At 43.2% G+C, this 8,806-nt stretch overlaps 1 long non-coding RNA gene across 1 annotated transcript in view; it reads left to right on the forward strand.

Annotated features, from left to right (window-relative positions):
- LOC142804131 (uncharacterized) overlaps positions 1 to 8,107 on the forward strand; it is a 68,661-nt gene extending 60,554 nt beyond the window's left edge. The window contains exons 2-3 of the long non-coding RNA XR_012894471.1: positions 5,688 to 5,777; positions 7,857 to 8,107. This is a non-coding gene — a long non-coding RNA (uncharacterized LOC142804131). The remainder of the gene's footprint in view (positions 1 to 5,687; positions 5,778 to 7,856) is intronic.
- Positions 8,108 to 8,806: the final 699 nt, after the last annotated feature.

Raw genomic sequence — 8,806 nt, forward strand, 5'->3', positions numbered from 1 at the left:
TTCGCCATTAGGGCTCCTCCATGTCCACTTGCGGTTTTCTCGTTTTCGGTAGAAGGTATTCAGAATCCGTAAATTATTGCGTTCTGCGAATTCTACTAGTAGCTCTCCTCTGGCGTTTCTAGTACCGATGCCATAATCTCCTACTGCCTGGTCTCCAGCCTGCTTCTTCCCTACTTTTGCATTAAAGTCGCCCATCACTATAGTGTACTGTGTTTTTACCTTACTCATTGCCCATTCCACATCTTCATAGAAGCTTTCAACTGAAGCGTCATCATGGCTGGATGTAGGCGCGTAAGCCTGTACTACCTTCATCTTGTATCTCTTATTCAGTTTAATTACGATACCTACCACCCTTTCATTAATGCTATAGTATTCCTCTATGTTGCCAGCTATGTTTCTGTGAATTAGGAACCCCACTCCCAGTTCTCTTCTGTCTGCCAAGCCCCTGTAGCAAAGGACGTGCCCATTCTGTAGCACCGTATAGGCCTCATCTGTCCTCCTAACCTCACTGAGCCCTATTATATCCCATTTAACACCCTCTAGCTCCTCGAATAGTACAGCTAGACTTGCCTCATTAGATAAGGTTCTAGCGTTAAACGTTGCCAAGTTCAGGTTCCAATGGCGGCCTGTCCGGATCCAGAGATTCTTAGCACCCTCTGCTGCGTTGCAGATCTGACCGCCGCCGTGGTCAGTTGCTTCGCAGCTGCTGGGGACTGAGGGCCGTGAGTTATTTGACGTAAGCATGTGGGAGGTAGTGGCCAGATACTGCACCAGGGTGGCCAATCCTTCTCTGGTGAGGGAATGCGTTCTCGGCGGTGTTTGCCGGTGAGGCCGCACCCCAGGCCTCTTAATGCAGTTCCACCAACACGCGGATTTTTTTTTTTTTTAATCCGGTTGGGAACTGCGCGGTACCGGGATTTGAACCACGGACCTCTTGCATGCGAGGCGGATGCTCTAACCACTACGCCATCGCCGCTCTACCCACTACGCCATTGCCGCTCTACGATTGGGATTGTACAAGACATTAAAATATTGGGGGTCACTTTCAGTGAAGACTTAAACGGGGATTCGCATGTGTATGATGTTGCCAAAAAGCTTGCTAAAGTATCTGGAGTGCTTTCGAAATTTTGAGATATAGTTTCTCCAAAAGTGAAACTCCTCATTTATAATGCTTTATTTCACTCGCACATCAATTACTGTGCCCTCGTATGGGGAAACACCATGCAAAAGAACAAATTAAAATTGATCAGGCTACAGATATATTGCAGGTGTTCCATACAACGTTCATACATCAACATTATTTACAATATATAACGTGCTCCAAGTAGAAGAACTGTACAATTTCAATCTCTTTGCTAAATACAAATGTGGTTTGAAAAGTAAAACCAATTTTCTAATACTGTGTCAGCTCACAGAGTCACTCGCAACACCTTACAACATAAGGAAAAGAGACGCATGGCAAACACCGTTTTCGGGAACGAATTACGGCTTTAAAGTCTTAAGCATATCATGCCAAACTTTTTGAATCACCTAAACAACAAAGGCATTACGCCTGATACGCTGACATACAAGCAGTCGAAAGAATATTTAATTAGCTACCCCAGAGAGTCTGGGAATTTGATCAATTAATCTCGAGTTTATTTTCTCTATGTATTATTTCATAGTATCATATTCAGTTTGATAATTCATTTGAATAGAAGTGCATTTTTGCCTTTTCATGTGCACATGTACAAACATGACCTGTTTCATGTATTTGTGTTTTCGTTATGCGTACTGTTTCAAGGTAGTGTTTCTTATATATATAAATTATGTTCTTTTGTATTCCTTCTTACTTTGTTTTCCCATGTTATGCCACATTCTTTCAGTGTTTGCAATTTTACATTATGTCTGCAGTTGAAGTTTGCTGCTAAATTTGTTGATATTTTACTTGCTTGTGTTATATGCGTTCTTGTACTTTTTCTGTTTTACTTGCTTGTATTTTATTTCTTTTTTTCACATCACCACGAGTCTGCGGCCAATCTGCTCAGGGTCAGGAATCCGGTCAAGCTGCTTTTTAGCAGCTTTTAATTCCTGTCCCTGCATCCTCTCACTTTTTAATCTGATTCACATTTCGTTTTGTGTTGACCATTGCCATTGTATGAAAACATTGAATCACTGTACTTTAACATGATTGCTGAAAAAGATTGCTAAATAAACTGAAACTGGAACTGAAACTAAAAAATGTAATTACCTACATCTTACGTAGAAATGAAAAAATGATCAACAGAAATATGTGTCCACACTGTTCACTTGATAGAAAAAGATGCTAAATTGACAAAAAAAAAAAGAAAAAAAATTTTTAGGCAGCTTTTAAATCACTGACCTCCCAATCGATTTGCCCCGTGAAGGAGCCAAGTGGGCAAGCCGACCTGTCAGAAGCACACTTTCACTGAAAATTTTACAAAAGTAACTAACACATACTAAACAGTGTTTTGCTTAAATGTCCGCCAATAAAAGTTTTGCCGATTCTGACACGTAGCAAGAATATGTTCAGAAAGAAAGGGGCGAAAAATACGATAAAGCCGCGGAAATCGCAGCTTTAACACCTGAGAACTGTAAGCTCGCGACGCATTGGACACCGAATTCCTCTAAACCGTAGAGCAATCAGTCCAATGCATCAGAACCAATTCACCGAGGCCGCTTAGGTCAAACATTTAACTAGAGTAATTCAAACCTGAATTAAATAATGAACTACAAGGTGCCAAAATTCTATTGCACGAAAATGCCGACTGAAGCAAGATGTATGGTCATTGCCTACATTTTAAATGACAGAAAAAAAATCAAGCCTTGCATTTACTTTTACATAGGTAAATGCAGCACTTTAGCAATAGTGCTTAAGTGCAGCTGTGCATAGTATTCACTTCTTTTATTCCGACATAAATTTATTTAACTGTAGTGCCTCTTTGTGTGATTGGGCGACCTCACTTTTTGTGTGTTCATAATGTTGATCTGCTTCTTAGCATTCTTCTGGTGGCTGCAAAAAATATTCAGCAACTCTGAGATGTGGTGTTCGTGTAGTACAGAATGGAAGTCCGTGAATATGCTTTGCAGAAGGTTCATGACTAGTTCTAGCTTCATGCTACTCTTCGGTACAATGTCCAATTGGCCGATTAAGGATGAGCTTATTGCACAGTAGAAAATGTGAGCTCGTTTTTTAGTTGCAGTGTTTTAGGTTCATTGGGTTGGTGCAAGCTGCTCGAGTGCTTCGACTACGACCGTGTACTTCTAAAAGAAGATCCTAACCAAATTGTATCTTTTATACTATCTTATTTACGAAGTGTAAAAACACTGTGCACTTAATTGCTCATTGATACACTCTCACAGAAGGATGAATATTTGGGCTACCTGATATTGTTAAATACTTACTCAATAGCGCAGAAAATGCTAAATATAAAAGGGAGAACCACATGAGACAACTGTATTTTGATTATTCCTTTAGGGTTTGAATTTCAGAGACCTCGTTCAAAAAATGCATCTCGAAATTAAATTTGTGACTGCCACATCTGTGTCTTTATAGTAGTGCGGTTCATCCAGTAGTAACTGTGCTAAAGTGTATCAGCACTTATTGGCTCTTGCAGTTCTGTTTGTGAAATGACCTAGCTCAATTGCTCCTCCTGGGGTTCTACATTTAAAAGAACAGGGTCCTTCTTGTGCTGGGGCTTTCATTCACTGCTTCAAAGGCTGGGTCCGCTTCGTCTTAACAGTTTCCTTTTGTTGTCATTTTTAGTGGTATGAACGGATGGTATTCAGGGTGTCTCATTACGGTAGCTGGCTTCCACCATCATCTACATAGCTTATATTTTCCAATGAGGACACTCGTTCTTAGGGGAGGAATGTAGATTTATTTACATGGTGGATGAACGATTGAATGAAGTAAACTTTGTCCTAATGTGTCCGGGTTTTATGGTCCCTCCCTACACCATCTGTCAACACTCAGGTTCGAAGAAAGCATTGACATCTGCTCCTGTAAATCAGTCATCTTAACAACTCAGTGTTCCACCCTCAAGAAACTGACGATGTTTACTGAAAGGTGTAAAAATAAAAACATCAATAGAAGTATCCTGACCAGTATAAGTATAACACGTTGATAACCAATCAAAATAAACGAAGATGGCTGAAGCCAAGAAGTAATTTAAAAAAAGAAAGAAAAGGAACTACCTTCTGCGTACCACAACCAAACGGGCCCAGCAACACCAGGCATTTATTAAATTTTTTCTTTTTTTTTTGCTGTGCTCTGTTTTTGAGCTTGTTCTTGAGAGTTGGAGTCGCAACTTGCACCATGAGGCGTCTTTTGAGTCTATGTTCCAAGGGATGCCTACCGCTGAATCCACCCCATCATTCAGAATGCCCCGCTAGGCTCGACGGAATAAGGGAAGCAAGGAGCACTGCCACATGTTTATAAAAATAAAAGACAGGTAAATAAGGAAAAAGGGAGAGCAGAGGTGGTAACGGACTTTTTTAAAATAAAAGACTGATAAATGAAAGCACAGAGAAGCATGAGGAAGAAGGGAGAGGAGAGGTGGTAACAGTAAGAGATCTTCGAAGGAGGTGTCGGCAACAAGGATGTGAGGGTAGTGAGTACACGGAAAAGTTGTTCAGAGGTCGTTTAGACATGGTGGGCTCAATGGCGAGGCCAGGAGCCAAATCAAAGTAATATTGCACTCCAGAGCAAGATAGTGAACGATGTCAGAAGATGTCCCAACGATCAGTACGTTTGCTGTGAGAGATTAAGAGAGCGCCCAATTGGCAGGGCAAGGGCACAAGTGAGAGGGAGCGGAAGTCGGGCCACTCGTTGATGAGGAGCATGGGTGAAAAGTTCAATGGAGAGCGCGAGCACGACACACAATAATGTAGGCCGCCCACGCAGTGAAGACTCGATTCTGTAAAGCAAGGTGAGGTGGCAGGGCCAGGAGAAGGGTAAAGCCTGACATTTGAGGAGAATATGGCCATTGATAAGAATCTTCTACCTGGCTGATGACTGAACCTATCGATATACTGCCTTAGGTTCAGGCTTAACAGCTTTCGTGCTTACTTAGAAAGCTACCACCTCTTCAAGGTTAATTTCTGAATCTGAAACCTTGCTCATTCATGAAGCTGTTTCAGTTTCTTCGGGCTCTTCTATAGTGAGGTTCACAAGTCCCTGACGTTCTACGTAAGGCTTCATCAGGTTATAACGTTATATTTTTGCCTCCTTCCTTCACCCTGGCACTTTCAATGCATAATCTGTGCAAGAAGCCTATGCATCACTTCGGCTGGCCTGTCCTGATGTACTTCCACTTTGTTCTTTTGCAACGGTCTTAGAATCATCAGTTGCTCCCAATGTGTAAAGGTTTGAAGTCTGGTATTCCTGTAAAAATGAAGGAACGCAGCGTTCTGCCTTACACCAATTCTACTGAAGGGAAACCTGTGGCCTTATTGTTTTTATGCTGTATCTAAACAACCTTTGCTGCACACAAGACTGTCAAGCAGGTGTGCACAGTAACAGCATCACGCTGCTAAAATTGAGGCAGACATCGTGGCCAACCGGAACATCATGCGAATTAAAACAAGTGACTTTTTTTTTTCGCCAAAGTGCTGATAAGTGAGACATTGCCAGTCGTGTGGGATTTTCTTCATTCTTTTTTTAATATAAATGGTTCTTTTTAAAGCCACCTAAGCGATGGCCTCGCCAAACTGCGACGAGAATCTTGTACTCACGCCATGACGCTCTCCATCAGCGAAAAATGGCCATAAAAAAGGTGTGTATTTGCATGCATTCGTTTTTCCCGACTGCCCGATTTTGCACATGTTGTCAAGGCCCCTTGAGGGTACGGCTAATCAGATGTCGACAGTACATAGTGTGCAAATTAAATATTTGCACTTTTGGCTCATGACAAGGTCAAAGAAAACGCGTCTCCATGCGTGCAATTTTGTCAATGCAAAAAAAAAAATTGAAAGTAAGATGTTTAAGAAGGGTAAAAGCGCACTGAATACGAATACACAAAGAAAAGACACACACACACACACACACTTAGCGCTACTTTCAACAGTTTATTTTTGTGATCACAACTCTACTTATAGGGCACAACGATAAGCACAGCTCCTGCGCAGAAGTAACCGCAACATTACTACGCATCATAATGGACACCAAAGAAATCAAATTCGTTCTTTGTAAGCGCGATAGAAGGCATACTAACACACCTGTCACCCAACTTTTCAATCCTTCCTGCCTCTATTATCTCGCGAGTAAGCTGATTCCTATTTCTTGACAAAACCGCACAAGTGTTGAACAGGGGCATACAACCACACTTTTTACAATGTATTGCTAAGAACCCACCTGCCCCGTTTTTTACATTGTAATGATGCTCACACAGCCGGTCATTCAAGCAACGACCTGTTTGTCCGATGTAGCAGCGACCACAAGATAGCAGCAGGCAATATATGACACACTCAGCGCACTCAACAAACTTAATTCTGTGATTAGTTTTGCACGCTTGATTTTCTTTTGCATTTCTCGTCGTAATCTTGCACAACCTTTCCAACTTGTTTGGCGTTGAAAAGAGCCCATGTTGCTTTCAATTTTTTTTTTTGCATTGACAAAATTGCACGCATGGAGACGCGTTTTCTTTGACCTTGTCATGAGCCAAAAGTGCAAATATTTAATTTGCACACTATGTACTGTCGACATCTGATTAGCCGTACCCTCAAGGGGCCTTGACAACATGTGCAAAATCGGGCAGTCGGAAGCGCTAAGTGTGTGTGTCCTTTCTTTGTGTATTCGTATTCAGTGTGCTCTAACCCTTCTTAAACATGGAATACCAACATGCCCACCTTTTCACCTTGGTGAATGTAAGAATTTTTGTGGCAGCAAGAGAAGTGCATTTTGATGTTTTCCACAATTTTTTTTTTGTTTTGCCAGATGATATCGTAGAAGAAGAAAAAAAAACGCATGTTTGCAAGAACAGTTTATGTTTCGAGATGGTGTTCTCAAGAACTCATGCCTCTCAATCGGCTGGCTCAGTCAAACAATGTATATAGTACTTTTGATCTCCTCGACCTGAGGGTTTTTTACTGTGTACGGCATGCCTGCCCTATACGCTTTTCTTTGCAGGAATTCACAATTGCAGCATTAATGACATGAAGCTTCATTCTCACTGTCCACTTTCGCAACAAACTTTGTGCTGTAGAGTGCCACTAAGAAGTCAGTTTTATTGACTCCGCCCATGTTGCTGTTGTACGTCTTTACTACAGCCTATAGCTGGGTGTTCCACTTCTAGGTAGCATGCATCTGTCTCGCTCCGACACTCTGTTGGGTTCTCGTCATCGATTGCCACAAAGTTCGATGCCATTGTCACAGCAGCCTCGTACCATCACTTGACCACCACTTCTCAGGCTTTGGTAACTGAAGAAGCTGAAGAACCGCCTTTTTTTTTTTTCAGATTTTTCTCGGACTCCAGTGGCCATTTGTGACATCAGTTAGTTTGAGTTTGAGCAGTTCCCGCAGCAAATATTTTTTTCTCAAGGAGAATGCACAGCAGAGTCAGTGGTGTAAAATAATTGTCCATTGTGGCTTGTGTCCCTTGTGGACCTGTGTGAATGATGAGGGACTCCTTGCAGTAAGAGAGAAAGGAGTGGGGCATGATAACTTGACGCCACATAGGCACCATCGCACAACACACGTCTAACCGGTTCAGGGAGCACACTACCACCCAGTGTGTATACAGGGTCGCTCGTCACCTTCTTAAGCGTCGTGGCACGAAGGTGGAGGAGCATGTGCTGCCGCAGGTACTTTGCTTTTCGATCAGTTGATGCAGACACTTCTTGCCACTTCTTTTTAGCATCAAGAATGCAGTCGTCAGCCTGGAGCTTGAGGCACAAAGCATCCCTGTAGAAGAGAGCCTGGCGTAACCACTTGTCGCAAAGAATCTTACGCGAGTTCCATGACCAGCAGATGATGGGAACCCTGCTGGGAGCAGTTGTCGGGTGGAAGGTGCTTGACTCTAATGCAGTGCTCAAAAGTACACACACGACACGTGGTGAGGACAAGTTCAGCAATAACAGATGCAGCAATAAAAGTCGCTCAAATGCAGCACTATGGCTATGTTGAAAGCGCTAATAGCATTTTTGCTTTAGAATAGCTCAAAACAAATGAGTTGTGCATATGCATTGGTGTACATAGCAACACAGTGGCAAGGTTTTAGCCACTTGTGAAATCGAGGTACCAATTGCAATAGTAAAAACGGCAGTTTAGGCACTTTAACATAGTGTAGTGGAGCATACGCACCAACGCGTATGCGCCTTCGGAAGACAACAAAAAGCCCGTGCTCTGCTTGCGCGAGAGTTTGTGCCGCCTCTGCCAGACTTGCCGTACGCCCACTTTCCGTTGCGACCTCGCTGCGACTTCTCGGCTCGAATAAACGTCATCACATTTGGTGGAGGGTGCTGAGATCCCCAAGAAGACCTGGAGCTCCGCTCTCGCAAGTTGCCTGAAAGACTACCGCGAAACATGACTGACGCAGTCGCCCACCAGCCCGTCCCAGCCCAGCCAGCACCATCGGCTGCCCCGTCGACCTGCCCCGGTGCTACCCGTCAGCGGGACCCACCAATCTTCAGCGGCAGTGGTGAGCAAGACGTCGAAGACTGGCTCTCCTTGTACGAACGCGTGAGTGCCAGCAACAAATGGGACAACGACTCCAAGCTTGCTTATGTCATCTTTTACTTGGCTGACGTCGCCAAGCTATGGTTCACCAACCGCGAAACCGCCATCGCCAGCTGGTCCACCTTCAAG

This window comes from Rhipicephalus microplus, chromosome 3, assembly GCF_043290135.1.
Source record: "Rhipicephalus microplus isolate Deutch F79 chromosome 3, USDA_Rmic, whole genome shotgun sequence".
Taxonomy (NCBI): Eukaryota; Metazoa; Arthropoda; class Arachnida; order Ixodida; family Ixodidae; genus Rhipicephalus; species Rhipicephalus microplus.